This window comes from Condylostylus longicornis, unplaced genomic scaffold, assembly GCF_029603195.1.
Source record: "Condylostylus longicornis isolate FDR11 unplaced genomic scaffold, ASM2960319v2 ptg000015l, whole genome shotgun sequence".
Lineage (NCBI taxonomy): Eukaryota > Metazoa > Arthropoda > Insecta > Diptera > Dolichopodidae > Condylostylus > Condylostylus longicornis.
Window position 1 is genome coordinate 3213655 of NW_026577984.1, and position 15697 is coordinate 3229351.

Genomic DNA, 15697 nt, shown 5'->3' on the forward strand with positions numbered 1-15697 from the left:
TTTTCAACAAAAATGAACAATAGGTGTTAGCGGTATACGAGTTTTTCGAGTTGTTGATTTTTTTTTCAGTGTATTCAGACACTGTTGTGTCAGGATTTCTGATCAAAAAAATTTTAAAGAAAATTTATATCTGATAATTGTACTTCAGAGACGTTGAACCAATTAATCTTTGGGAAACATTAAATCCTAGGAATTGAACGATAATAATAATCACCAGATAGAATTTCATGGATTTCGGAAATGGAATATTTATCAGAAGCATATCTAACACTTTTCAAGAAATTTTTTTAAATTTCTGTTAATATATCACAATGTTGCGTTCTTTGAGCTTTGGTCAACTAAACTTTTTGTATAGATCTACTTACAAACAAAAAACAAATTTCTACGACAGCTAACTTTGGCGATTTTAAATGATATTCAATTAAAATAAATTTTATTTAAACATTTTTACCATCTCATGTAATTCTTTCGTCGAACATGCAGTCGATCATATGCTGCTCACTTCTAATTTTTAGATTTCACACATTTATATTGCGTACATAGCGTTCTTTTAAGGGGGATAAAAGGCACGAAAATTCTGAATTATTTGATTTAATTTGATTTTATTTTTTTTTTTGTCTTTTCTAATAAAATATATTATTCAAATATATTTGTTTATTTATTGGAAAACTTCGTATACACATTATGTATGTATATACATATACATACATACTCACAAAATTAAAAAATTCAATTCAAAATCAAATGGAAATTTTAAAAGGTAATAATTTATTTTTTTTAATTGGCATAATAGAAAATGAAAAGTTCAATATCACGTAAAATAAAAATTGACATTTAATATATAAAATGCAAAATGATTTCAGTAATAATACGTGTTAGCGGAAACATTATTTCGTAATACATGTAAGCATACATGGGTACGTATGTATAGTGTATTTCAACATAATTTAGCGTCAATAAAGTTCGTGATGGAAAAGATTTTGTTAGTAAATTTATTTGTACATCAATATAATTTAAAATCAAATAAATTTACGTATTACCCATTTATTTGTTAAGAGAAATTCTACTTATAATTTTAGTAAGGTAATTTATTTAATTTTTAATAAATTCATTTTATTAAACAAGTTTTAAACAAATTAACAATTTAGAAAATGAATTATTTCGATATATTATATAGATATAGTACATGGTAGAGAGTTCTAAATTAGAATGATTTAAAATATCAACAATTTCACATAGATTTTATATCGCAGAGCAATGACATCATTATAGGAAAACAAAACAAAATATTTTAATTATCAACACACAATATTTTCTAAATGGTTTACTTGATTGAAAAGTTTTTAATTATACAAAAATTAAAAAAGGAAATTTCAAATAAAACAAGTAGCAATATTAAACTAACAAATTTTTTTAAGTTTACCAAAAAAATTTAAATTATAACTATTATATGATATCTAAATAAATGTTATTGAAACTAAATGAATTTAGCGGGAAATGAACGGGCGGAAAAGCTAGGCTAGGTGCTGCTCAACCATGGACATTTTCCTATCAACATCCTGAAAATGTATATATGTATACACTGGCACCATTTATTGTGTGCTGACTGCAAGTGAAAAGCTTGTCCACATATAAGCGACAAGCAAAATGGGGCCAAAATACAACCTAATGAAATCGGATGGGCTTCTGGCGATGTCTCGTGGGGACACTGGCCATTGAGGGACCATGCGGCTATGCTGGAATTGCCCTTCAGTACAATACCGGGAACTGCGAAAAAGGATATAGTTAGATAGATTCCACAAGAGAACAGGCAAAGTTTAATCTTACGCTCAATGAAGGCCTGGTAATCACGGTGTAAAGAAAACAAAACGACACTAGAGTGAATCTGCTGCAACCAACCAACCAAATATGTATAAAAATATTAACTATATTTGAAATAAAGTATTCGCATTGAAAATGAATCTCTAACTTTTCGATTAAAATTTCAAATTTCACATAAGTTTTTGCAAAATTTGTTACATAATTAAACTTAGGAATCAGACTCAAACTAAAATTTTTTAAAACCGGTAAAAAACACTAAAATTTTATTACAAATTTAAACTCACTTTCAAACTCTTATTTTGAAAAATTTAAAAAGCAGGACATTCATTATAATTAAATTATCATGTTGTTTTTCAAATTAAAAAATTTAATATTGTAAGAGAAGGTATAAGGTATTTTCATTGATTTTTAAATGTTGAATATTGCTCATATTTTCAACAAATCAATTTTATATTTTTTTTAATAATAATTAGTAAATTTTCTTATTAAATTTTCGTATTTAAGTACTTATAATTACTAAATCAATAATGAATTTCGTATTTAGAATGCAACCAATTTAAATTTAAAAATAATTTCATAAATCTAAAAATTATTACCCATATTTTCTAAACTTCTAATCATTTTATGATATTATAATGCAATTTTCGCTACAACCAATTCAACATAATTTCTAAAATATCATAATAAATCCCCCCAAGCAGTATTTTATGAAAATTTTGGAATAATTATTCTTTTATATATGAAAAACATTTCTTAATTATCAAAATTTATTTGTGTAATTATTTTTCTCATCTAATAATTTCTACAAAGAACCAAAATATTTTATACAAGATTAAAATTATATTTCAAATGCACCCCTTCAGCACAAAATGAAAAAAAAAATGTATCATTTTAATTTTAATAAAGTTTTGAGAAGCACAATTATATATTCATTGATGTAGGCGCAGCTCTTTCAAAAAAAATATAAAATGTTGACGGTAATTATTATTTTTGAAGCAAAAAAAAAACCAAATTCAAAAAGGAAAAATTAAATGTAATATTTAATTTTAATTCATAATATTTAATTATTTTCTGTTTTTTTTTTTTTTTTTTTTTTTGGTTGAAAACTCATAGCATTGAACATTCAAAATGTTGGAGAACTAATTTTCACTTTCTTCCTTCTGACTTTGATTACTAATAATTTTTGTCTCTTACTTTTATATTTTATTTTACAAGAGTGCTTCACTTAAATTAAAAACTGTTTTCAAATTTTTCAAGTTGTCTCTTACAAAAGTTACATATAGGCTTCTCACTATATTATACCTAAAAGAAAATTAAAAATTTAATTCACTTAGTCATAAGTATAAAATTAATTATTCCAATTTTCATTGTATATGCATATAAATATTTATATACATGCATACACCTTATAAACAATCTATATATGTATGCAAAAATATATATACACTTAATTTTCGAAAATATGCTTATGGCAACGAAATTAAAAGATAGAACGGGAAAAATGAAAAATTTTTATTTTATTTTCACTGATAATTATATGAAAATGAGTTAAAGAATTTCATTAAAATTTTCTTTAATTTTTAATTTTTTCCTCTTATATTAAATATCTACGTACAAATGTTCATATTAATGTATGCACAAATATACACATACACCTATGTAATATATTATTCATAATGCCTCATCTTTATCTCTTGAAGCCTTTCGTTCTCTTCAATTTAATAATTTTCTTTTTTTTTTCTTTAATTCTCCAAAGTACTTAACAGCAGGCATATAAATTAAATTTTTATGATAAGTAATAAATTCTAAATGAGTGCAAAGAAAAAAAATGGCATAAGGAGTTTGGAGTATGTAATAAAATCTCGTCAAGCTTATATTTCTCAATAGAATTAAGGAAGAACCAAAAAAAAAATTTATATGTATGTATAGTTTTTTTAATATAAAATATTAATATGCTTATACTCATATTTAATTACATTTCATTTACAAGTTATCACATTTTAATAATTTCTTTTATTCATTGCAAACGCCTGGTTTTTTTGAAACAAAGAGCAAGAGCATTGTGAACATAACGATTTTTTATTGACTGTGCGCATAGTTTTTAGTTTTCATACTATATTTTGAAAGAAACAGAAAACTGCTTAAGTTCTCCCAAATAATTTCTTAATTTAAAATTGTAAACTATTTTCGAACTGTAAAGAAAAATTACAATATTTTTTTTACGATATTAATCAAATACAAGATTTTACCTAAAAATATGCAATTTTTTAAAATTAACAGAATATAGTTTTGTGGAATTTTAAAAGCGTTTTGAGATGAATTTGAAAATTTAGCTTGGAAAATATAACACCACAAATCTATTTTCAAAAAAAAATCACAGCTACTTTTATGTTCGCCTGAAATTGACAATTTAATGCTTGAGAATATAAGTTAATAATTAACATAAGTAAATTATTAATAGTAAATAATACCTGTAAGGCAAAATTGTGCAATATTAAAATTCATATATTAAAATGAATCATGGGAACACATAGATTTTATATAAGTAGAATATTTGAACCAGAAAATTACTACGAACGATTCGTTTTTGGAGAATCACTAAAATCATTTATAGAAGCTAGCAAAAGCAACTAAAAGTAAATTTTGCAAATTTTGTAAAAAACTTCCAATTGTTTTAAAAAGTATGTTGATATGACTTACATTGGCATTTATTATTACTCGTATCGTAAATTTATGAAGGAAAAATTGCTTACTATTGTTTTATTACAATATTCTTACAGTAGTATCCATATATAAGTTTTAATTAAATTCACCACATTCTAAACTAATGTTTGTTTTTCTACCCATTTATATTAATTTTAAAGGTATACTAAAATGATCACGTTTCAAATAATCAATTATCCTCAAAACCTATTGTTATAGTACAAAATAAAATAAAATTAATTAAAAATAACAGTTTTACTTGTTCAGATATTCTGCGATTTTTAATTTAAATTCTTCTGAAAATTGAAGAAGTCCTATTGAAATGTGAGTCGCTATAGATCAGTAAAAGTTGGGATAGAGTTGGATTTAACTTTTCGATTTAAATTCCACTTTTATTCTTAGTAGAAAACCATATTAGTAAACTATTTGTCAAAATTTTTAGTAACAAATACAAAATTTTCATTATATATTAAATATTTAATTTGATTTTGTATAAAAAAGTATGCAACAGAAACAATTGTTAAGCAATTCAACCGTTTTCAAAATTAATTATAATTTCTAATCGAATATAAAGTAATATTTTAAAATAATTTTATTAGGGAAACTTAAGAACAAGATATTATATAGCATTCTTTTCATCTTACTCAAAAAACTTGTATTCCTAAGTAAAGTACTTGATTAATTTAAGACATTGAATTGGGAAACTACAAAAAAACTTAAAACATTTTAGTTTTATTTCAAATATATTAAAAAAAAATTATTATAAAACCTTAATATCCTGATATATGGATGCATAAGAATATTCTTTCAGCGTATTTCTTGTTACTCTCCTTTGAATAGTAATCTTAATCAATTTATAAATTATTGTGTCTTTTTACTAGTATTTTGAAACGAGTTTTCATAACCTATCCTAACATAACAAAGATTAAAATAGACACTGCGAATTTAGCTTTACACGTTTACAAATGATTAAGCTTTAAAAAAATTAAATTATAAAATAAGGTTAATTGTTTTCAACTGAAGTTCAAAATTATGACGATTTTTCATTTTTATACACTTTTATCTTGATTTTTTATATTCAAGCTTTTTTTATTAATTTTTTTTTTTTCTGTTTCCATTTAAGATCTCCCTATTGTGTACTTTCACTTCAAACATTTTTTAAAAGAAGATTACAGTAAATTTTTTTTTGTTTTTTAAAAGAGAACTGCGCTCATTTTTTAATTCCAATAAAATAATTGTATATAATATGATGAATGAAAGGAATATTACACAACAAGGACTACTACAATGATTTTAAGAAACAAAAAAAAAAAAAAATAAAAAATATGTACGCTAGGTACAAGTGAAAGAGAGAAATGAAAAAAAACAAAACACAAAGTACAGAAAAAGCTAAAATGTTAATGAACCTGACGCGATAAAAATTTATAATGACTTTTAATAAATGGTGGCAATTAAAGGAAAATAAGAATGAAAAGAAAAATAAATGAAAAGTCAAGGAATTGCTATTCATTTCTCTTTTTATACCCGTACGAACGTATGTTCGAAGGGTATACTAAATTTGCCTTACCGTTTGTAACGCTAAGAAATAACGGTGTTAGATATAGACTCAAGTGTATGTTTTTGATCAGCGTCAGATTCTGAGTTGATTTAGCTTTGTCTGTCCGTCCGTCCGTCCGTCCGTCCGTCCGTCCGTCCGTCCGTCCGTCCGTCCGTCCGTCCGTCCGTCCGTCCGAACGATAACTCAAAAACTAATTGAGCTAAGTTAACCAAATTTTCACAAATGATTTATTGTAGTAAGTGCCAGAACCCTATTTAAATTGGACATGATTGGGGTACCAGTTCGGGTAGCTGCCATACAACTTCAAAATTTATTTGGCTATATCTCAGAAACTATAAAAGTTATGGTATTGAAATTTCACACAAACGAATATATTAGTAGGGCCAATATGCCATATAAAAGTCGTTGAAATTACTTGGCTCCTTCTGGTACCTGCCATACAACTTCAAAAATTATTTGGCTATATTTCAGAAACTATTAAAGCTATGATATTGAAATTTCATACAAACGAATATATTAATAGGGCCAATGTGTCACATAAAAGTCGTTGAAATTACTTGGCTCCTTCTGGTACCTGCCATACAACTTCAAAAGTTATTTGACTATATTTCAGAAACTATTAAAGCTATGGTATTGAAATTTCACACAAACGAATATATTAGTAGGGCCAATGTGTCTCATAAAAGTCGTTGAAATTACTTGGCTCCTTCTGGTACCTGCCATACAACTTCAAAAGTTATTTGACTATATCTCAAAAACTATAAAAGCTGTGATATTGAGATTTCACACAAGTGAATATATTAGTAGGGCCGATGTGCTTGATAAAATTCGCTAAAATTTCTTGGCTCTTTTTGGTAGCTGCCATACAACACCAATAGTAGTTTGGCACAACCAGTATTTTGAATAACACATAGTACTGAAATTTTTTATAAATTAATATGGTAATACGGCAACTTAAAGGCGTAGTCTGCCCCATAGTTAGTTATGGCACATTAGTTATTCGCACATAGGATAACAAATTCGTACGGGTATCACAGAGTTGACAAGGTCAACTCTATTTTTTTTCTCGTTTTTTTTGTTACTGCCATTAATGTTATTATTGTAAGCGTTGTGCTATTTTTTTTTTTTTTTGATTTTTGGAGTATGAGATGTGGCGCTCATTTTCTTAATGGTCCATTAAAAATTTTATATATTTTTTTTTTTTTGTATTATAACTAAACGATTCGTTAATGTGTTCTTATAGGAAATTTAATGATAAGAAATATTTATTTTAACTTAGCATTTATTATTCCTTTTTTTGTTTTTTTATTGTACTTGTAAAATTTACCTTTGACGGTATTTTTCAAACATATTGATATATTTTATTTTGTCTGAAGGTACTTAAGAAAGTTTTCTTAAAATAATATTTGTAATTTTGCATAACTGTTCTACTGATATGTGAGAAATAAAGGTTTTTACGGTGTTAAAAATGTAGTCGAGTACAATGGTGTTCACAAATTGCTTTGAGTCGGGCAAAATTACAATTAAAATTTAATTAGAAAAATTTTTGAACAATTTTTAATTTATCATTGAAACAACAATTTCTTATTTAATTAAATCTCAATAATTATAGTTGGATTTACATTCCTTTAATTAAAGAATTCATGTTGATAACGATGAAAATAAATTTGTGTTACTTCCTCTATTTAGTTTTGAAATCAATTGAAATATTTAATCATTATACATTTTTCTTCATTTCAGCTATCTTCAAATAATTTCCTTTTGTCCTTAATGTATCGTGGTTACTATTTGACAAAATTGAATTCACATCCATGAGCACTATACTAAAACACACGATATTCAGCAGATGAAATAAGGGTAACAGATGAAGTACGAGTTTTTATTAATACACATTCTAACTTCAAAATTACAAATGTTCTGGTCTAGAGATCGCAAAAAAAAAATGCAATAAACTGGAAACTTTGAATTCAAAAATCTCGAAACTTAAATTTTAATGTATTCATTATAACGTATATGGGGATGAATCATCAATTTTTTATGCTATAGCTTTAAGTTGTCGTTATACTGCATTGTGTTAAAATACATTTTGGTCCGAAATCTGAATTCTATATTACATAATGCTTTAAGATTGAAAGAAAATTAAAGTAATTTAGAAATTCGCTGAACTATCAAACATCTTCATAATTATGTGTAAACAATTTGTATAGTAATTATATGTACACATATATATGTTTAAATTGTGCATAATATAATATATATATATATATGTATCTAAATAAAAATTATGTCAACTGTGGCATATCATGACTTTTGAATATACGGTACATTTTTACTTATTACATAAAATATAATTATATACTGTGAGTATTATAATTACAAACTATAAAGTATAAGTATAAAAAATTGGCGTAAATTTAATAATATATTCTTACCCGGCCATCTCTATAGTATAAAATTAACTGTATAATGTCACAATAAAAAAATACTGAGACGACTTTTATATACTAACTATATAACAAAATTGAACTGTACAGCAAAATGAGTTTATCTATAAAATATAAGTTCAAATTTTACATTCATATTCATATTAAAGGGCAAAAAAAAATATACTTTATAATAATCTTAAATAAGTATGTATAACGAAGAAAGAAAAATAATAAAAACTAAGGGGAAGAAGAAAAAAAACATCGTCACAGGATATAACAAGAAAATCTATTTTTATAAGATGATTCTATATACATACAATACAAGTATACTGTCTTTTTAACATCATTATATTAAAAATCCAATTTAGATGTAGATACATGTTATCCATATTTGATAGTCCATTTTAAAAGTATATTAGACATTGTATCCGTTTAAGATATGGTATGACGCTGATCATGATTTTTTACTGCATTCATTTTTTCCTTTCCGTTTTTATGGCATAAAATAAAAATTAGAGTGAAAAAGAATGACTAAAAAAAGCATTTTTTTTTTTGTTCTTGTCTGTTTTCACGTTATTTTTTTGTTCAAGTTGAACTAACAATTTAAGGATAATCAAAATGATAAAAATAAGAAGTATACTTGTAGACGGATATTTAAATAAAAATAAAGTAGACCTTGTAATCTAGATTTTTTTTTTTTGTAAATGAATTTCTCATTATAATATTTTGAATATTATATAGGCGCTACTCATATCATTTGTTAAAATATTTATAATTTTCAGAAGGCATTTTTCTAAAAATCAGCAAGTAAAAATTTTATTCTTATGAATAATTTTGTTTTGTGTAATCAGTCAAGACAAAACCGTATATGGAATGATAAACGAAAAATAAGGTTTGAAATATTTTAACAAAAGTGCTATCCATTTTGCATAAATATAAATTGAATAGAAGTAAGTGAGTATCGCATGGTTATTAAATGTAATGGTGTTATTTAAAATAATGCTAAAAATAAAATCACCAGTTGTTATCTTTAAGTTCTGGCAATTCGTGAAATTTAAAATTTTTTGTTTTGAAAAGTATTAAAGTAAAATTTTATGTTGATTGAAATAAATTTTATTACAAGTTTTAAACTTGACTCCTAGAATAATTTGTTTTTTTTCTTAATTAAAATATTTTATTCAAAACAAACATTGCAGTACTCGGATTGATTTTTTATTTTTTTATGATTTTAGAGGTTTGGTACCTTTTATGTAAATACTTAGACTTAAATTAAATGTTCAATATTCTAAAATTTAAAAGGATTTCTATTAAAGCTATAAAATTTATGTAAAATAATTGTATTCAACTTTTAAGATTAGTTGAAAAACATTAATTTTATTTAAATTTATTTAAATATTCTGAATTATAAGGTTTAGCCGTTCTATATTTTATGTAATTCAAAGTTATGTCAAAAAATCATCCTTCTAGTAGTAAATTAAATTTTTCAGTTCAATATACTTTTATAGACATATTATTATTATTTTATATTTGTGGTTGCTATTTTAATATCAGAGGTCTTAATGTCACCCAACGTTATATCTCCTCGAAAAGATGTCAAAACTACCAATTTTCAAATAGATATTGAATAAATTTATTTATCTTATGTGATAATGGCTCCGGAGTCTAAATAAATATATATTTTAAAAATATATGAAATATTTTAAGTATATGAGAAGTCGACTTTTAGCTTTTACAATCTCGGTTCTTACTGTCTCAGTTTTAGGCACTTTTCCAAAAAAAAATTGGTAAAATTTTAAGTTGTAATCTTTTCGTAATTTCTATATGAATAAACGACTAACGGCGATTGCCGTGCCATTCAAAAATCTAATTATTCATCTTAACTGACTTACTTATCCGTTGTATTCGACAACAAGGCTTCTTTAAATTTGTTTTAGTTCATCCTAAATATAGGCAATAATTTAATTTATTTGGCATTTTAATGAAACTAATTTAAATTTGTACGTAACCGTATTAACATTATTTTATTAATAATTAATTTTAGTTTAGAATTTTTTTGCACAAGTACTATCTAGATCAAACTTGTTTGCTAATATTGTTTCAATTTTAATTGTTTACATTGTAATTATAACAGATTTTTACTGTCATACTTTACTGTCAAATTTTTGTTTACACTATAACTCAATTTAAAAATTCTTACGAAATTATAGAGTACAACATTTTGTAAGTGTAGGTACAATATGAAGCTCTATATAATACGAATGTATATGTAAACATAACACTATACTTGTTATTTACACGAGATAATTCATTATTTGTTTTTTCAGTTTTACAATTTCGAACACTTCACTTAAATAAACTTAACTTTTTTTTTATTTGTAATCTCAATAAAGAATTAAAATTACAAAAATTCCACAATAATGTTTTTATCACAATAGTGACATAATTTTTAACACATACATTAACGTATGTATATCGAAATATATTTTATTTACTCCGTTATTTTTAAATTGTTTCTCATTTTCTTAATGCATATTATTGTCCTTTTTGACTTAAAAAATTCGGAAACAAATAAATTTTAGCATATAAAATTTTTCTCAAATACAGCAAATAACAATATGTATATAAGTGTATAATATTTTACATGCACATTAATATTTTATAAGTGATCTTATTTTATATATTTACCAACATTTACACTTGCATACGTACACATATGCATGTTATATAAATAGATAAATTGTGGCGTTATAGAGATTTATTTTAGGTATCAGAAAAAATCCTTTTGTATAATATATTAAGTTCTTCTAATCCAACATACTATGGTTTATAGCATTTCAAAATATATGTATGTATGTGTATAGTAAAAAAAAATGTTAAAGATATAAAAATTTACACGAACTCTTACCTATATTATGATTATATTTTATGTATATATACATACATATTTTTTTTGTTAATTTTTTAAAAATGCAATTTGATGGTTTTACGTGGAATTTCCTTTTTTTAACCAACTTTTTTATGCTTCCTTTTTTTTTCTATATTTTATTTTTCTTTTTTTTGCGGATTAAAGTAAAAAACAAATGAATTCAAAAAGAATATTTTAACATTTTATATATCACATTTTTATCCTATATATATATATATATATATATATATATATGTATATATACATTTATTTATAAAGTTGTACTATTAGATAATCTCTGACTTATTTAAATTATTTTGGAGGGAAACCAAGGTAGAATATTTTATTTTTATTTTTTGGAATAACAAAATGGGATTTTTTTATTACTTTGAAGTTTTAAATTATGAGATTATGAATTGGTTACGTTTGTAATTGTTGCATATATAGATATTTAAATAAATTTTTTAAGTTTTTTTTAAAAAAAATAATTTAAATAATGTTAGAATAATGAAGAAATTTAAGTTTCACTTCTTAAATTTTTAAATTAAAATATTATAAATAAATAAATTGAAAATTTTCATTAACTTTTTAAATTAAATTTCTCATGAAATTCGAGTAGAATTAAGATTTAATTCAAAAGGCATAGGTCTAATGCCATATATATATCAACAGGGCATCAAGCTCAGAGAGCAAATCAAAAATAAATTCCAATTTTATATATAGTTTAAATGGAACGTGCGTCGGAATTTATTTGTGTTAAGGAAATTGATCAATATTTTTGGCTCTACTGATTCTACATATGTTTTTAAATTTAAAATTTAAATTTCAAAAAAGTCCATTGGTAAATTTCATCAGACAACCTTTCTTTTATCTTCCAAATAGAAGGGTACTGAATTACAGAGTACAATTTTTGAATAAAAATTACAATTTAAAAATAAATTGAAGAAAAAAGCAAAAAAAAAAATAATTATAATCTAGATGGCTTTTAAAATCATACTAAATAAAATAAGAATTATAAAAAATACTCAAAAATTTCACAAAAAAAATAAAAGAATATTTCATTCGGCATACTTCGAAAACATAAAACATTAAGAATTGTTTTTGTATTTTTTTCCGATTCAAAATTTCGGAAAATATTTTCAGCTTGGAGGCCTGATAGATATATGTATATGGCATTACATAGGTCTATACATTACATAGACATCAATCACTTCATATTCAAAAAATTTCGATAGATGAGCAGTTTTAAAAATTTCGTCTATAAAGCAGTTTTAAATTCACATAAATGACTTAATGCGAAACGGTAAGGTCAAAAAAATATAAAATTTACTTTTGAATGTTACTTGCATTCTAAATCCATTTTTTGAAGCAATTAAATTATAAAACCGGCTAGAAATAGAGTCTGTAATATAAAATAGCCTTTCAAGTGCTGATAAAGTAAGTACCCTCAAGATGTGTTGGCCCATAATTTCTTTACCAATCAACAAGCCGCACTTTAGACTTTAAATCTTCTAATGTTTGCTATATTATAGAAACTTATATTCTTGCTTTAAACTATTATGCCATAATGTTATTTAAAAAAATTCATAAATGCATAAAATACTTAAAAGACTTAAGAAATGAAAACTTACAAGTTTCTAATTCAATTTTTCATTTAATTAATATACAAAAAATTCCATTTTTTTGTAGAAATAAATAAATTAGAGCAAAACGACAATAATTGCATTATAAAACATAATGTAATCATCAAAATTGTTTAAAAATTAACCGTGAATCATAGTATAAAGAAATTATAAAACTTAGTCTGGGTACACTATTCAAACAATCTTGTAATGTAATATGTATATACATACAATTGCGTCATATTCTATATGCTTCCCTCGCAAGAAAATTATATTTATTTGTCAAGAAGACTCATAATTAATATAAACATAGAAATGAATGCATCGATGTGTATGGAATCGTGTATATCAACGTAAAAGTAAAAATAAAATTTTATTTTGTTTTTCAATTTTCATAATTGGTATTATTTCTCTTTTACATTTTATACACTCGTTATAATATTCTTCAATTATAGCTTTTATTGTTCTAAATAATAATAATAATTGTGTCAAGTCTATAATTAAAAATTACAATAGAAAATTTGCAAGCGTAAAGAAAATTTAAAAAAAAAAATAATATAGCAAAATTATTATTCCATATAGCTACGTAAAAATGAACAATTATAAAAATTTTTCTTTCTAAATGATTTTAATCAGAAAAGAAATTGAAAATATAATTTAAAAATCAAATTAGTCTTTGTGTGTGTGTTTTTTTTAAATGAAAATAATTAAAAGAATTTAAATTATTGGTATAAAGAAAATATTGTTCACCTGCCGATACTTCAATCACAAGTGTGTAAATTTTTTTTCATAAATGAAATTAAATATTGTTGATAAAGTTCTTCAACTTTTGTTATAGCTGTGTAAAACGCAATTTTTTGTTAATTTTACCATAAAATTTTAATTGTACACGTAATTCAAATATCATACAATATTTTAGATTTTAAAGTGCAAATTTTCTGATTTAAATTAATTCATTTAAAAAAGCAACCAATTAAGATAAATCAGAATTCTAGTTGTTTTAAGATTGCTCTGTATGTATTCCAACTAATATAAACTTGATTACTATGATATCACGATGCAAGCTTGACAATTTTATTTATATAAATCTAAAGAAGATTATTCTTTATCTAGGCTCCATCATTTGGGCTCCATCAGACCAACCAATTTTTACTTTATTTTAATCATTAAACTGTAATATTTGCAAATTTTCATAAAAACACTGAACACGAATAAACACTAGAGTCAAAATACTACTCAATTAAACTAATACAAAACTTAATTATTCTCTACATTAAATTAATTTAATTTTCATTAGTAAAGATCACGTAATAATAATAATTTAAAACCCCCCTAGTTCCATAAGAATATTATTTGCATTTTGTAAAAACAAAAACCTTAAAATAAAATTATATTTTCCATAAATCAAGGATATTTGCCAAATTATAGATAATATATTATAAATAACTGAACACACCATAAAAATAGGTGCATTAAATATTTTCTGCAATAAACACAATATTCTGATATCATTATAAACGAAATTTAAAGTATTATGTAAGGGGAAAGATTGATTCACTACCTGTAACACAATAAAGATAAAAATCTGTTTCGTAACCCCCTTAAATCTCTTTCTTCTATACATATATGTACCTAATTTGAATATTTAAATACCCAGTTTCCTTTTTTTCACTTAAAGAATAAAGTTTGTGTGAAAAATTGTAAAAAAAAAAAAAAAACACAAAATTTTTTTTAAGGATATCCTTCACAGCTAATATATTTTAATATTTTTACATTAGTCTTATTTGTTCTTCTCTCCATGTATGTAAGTAGCTTCTATATCGCCACTTTGCACTCTTTTTATATAAATTTTCCTGTCTAGTAAAATTTATTTTTTATATCCTTTATATTAAGGGTTTTTAAATGTACTAATCCAAAAACTTATACTTGCTTCTGCTAACTTAAATGTTTTTAACTTAAAGATTTTTTTTCTTTTCTTTTTTTGTTTCTTTTTTTTTTTTTTGAATGCATATTTCATGGTTTCCTTGAGTTGAGAAGAAAAAACAGTTTAGAGAAAGGTCAAGGACATGTTTCGTTTTTTATTTTTTTGTTTCGTATTTGTTATGTTTGTCTTGTTTAATTTATTTTTATATACTTCTTGTTTAAAAAAGACTTTAAAAATGGAAAAAATAAACACTTTTGAAAGTGTGAAATTTACATATTCTGTTTTTTTTTTGTTGAAGGATTTTCAAATATTTTAAAAGGTAACATAAAAAGCTTTCTTGTTATATAAGTGTATATATATATTTGTATATTAAATAAATACAAGTATAATGTAAATTCCTTATCCGTATTTCTTAAGGAGGACAGAATTTGTCTCCCCTTAAAAGGAACTAAGTTAAAAAAAATTAAGCCATTGCAGTAAGTGAACTTCCTCTGTGAACCCGTTGCAAATTAACAACTGTTTTGAATGAAAATTGTATGATGAATTTGGGATATAGATGTTGAATATTTTTAACTTAGGCAAATCGATATACAAAATTTAACAGAATCTAAAGTGCATTTCCAATATAGTGACACCATGCTAGGATTTCCAAAGAAAATAATTTTTCATATTTAATTCAAGGTATATAAAATATCATCTCAATCAGCTTTAATTTGTAATATAATATATACGTATAGG

The 15697-nt window shown here is 23.8% G+C and overlaps 1 protein-coding gene across 3 annotated transcripts in view; it reads left to right on the forward strand.

Moving 5' to 3' along the window:
• Window positions 1-15697, forward strand: part of LOC129605811 (uncharacterized) — a 200554-nt gene that overhangs the window by 92844 nt on the left and 92013 nt on the right. Inside the window, exon 3 of one of the 3 annotated variants that reach the window (XM_055515770.1) lies at window positions 7823-7951. The exons of the other annotated variants lie outside the window; for them this stretch is intronic. The gene's annotated coding sequence lies outside the window, so the exon portion shown is untranslated. The remainder of the gene's footprint in view (window positions 1-7822; window positions 7952-15697) is intronic. 3 annotated transcript variants of the gene reach the window in all.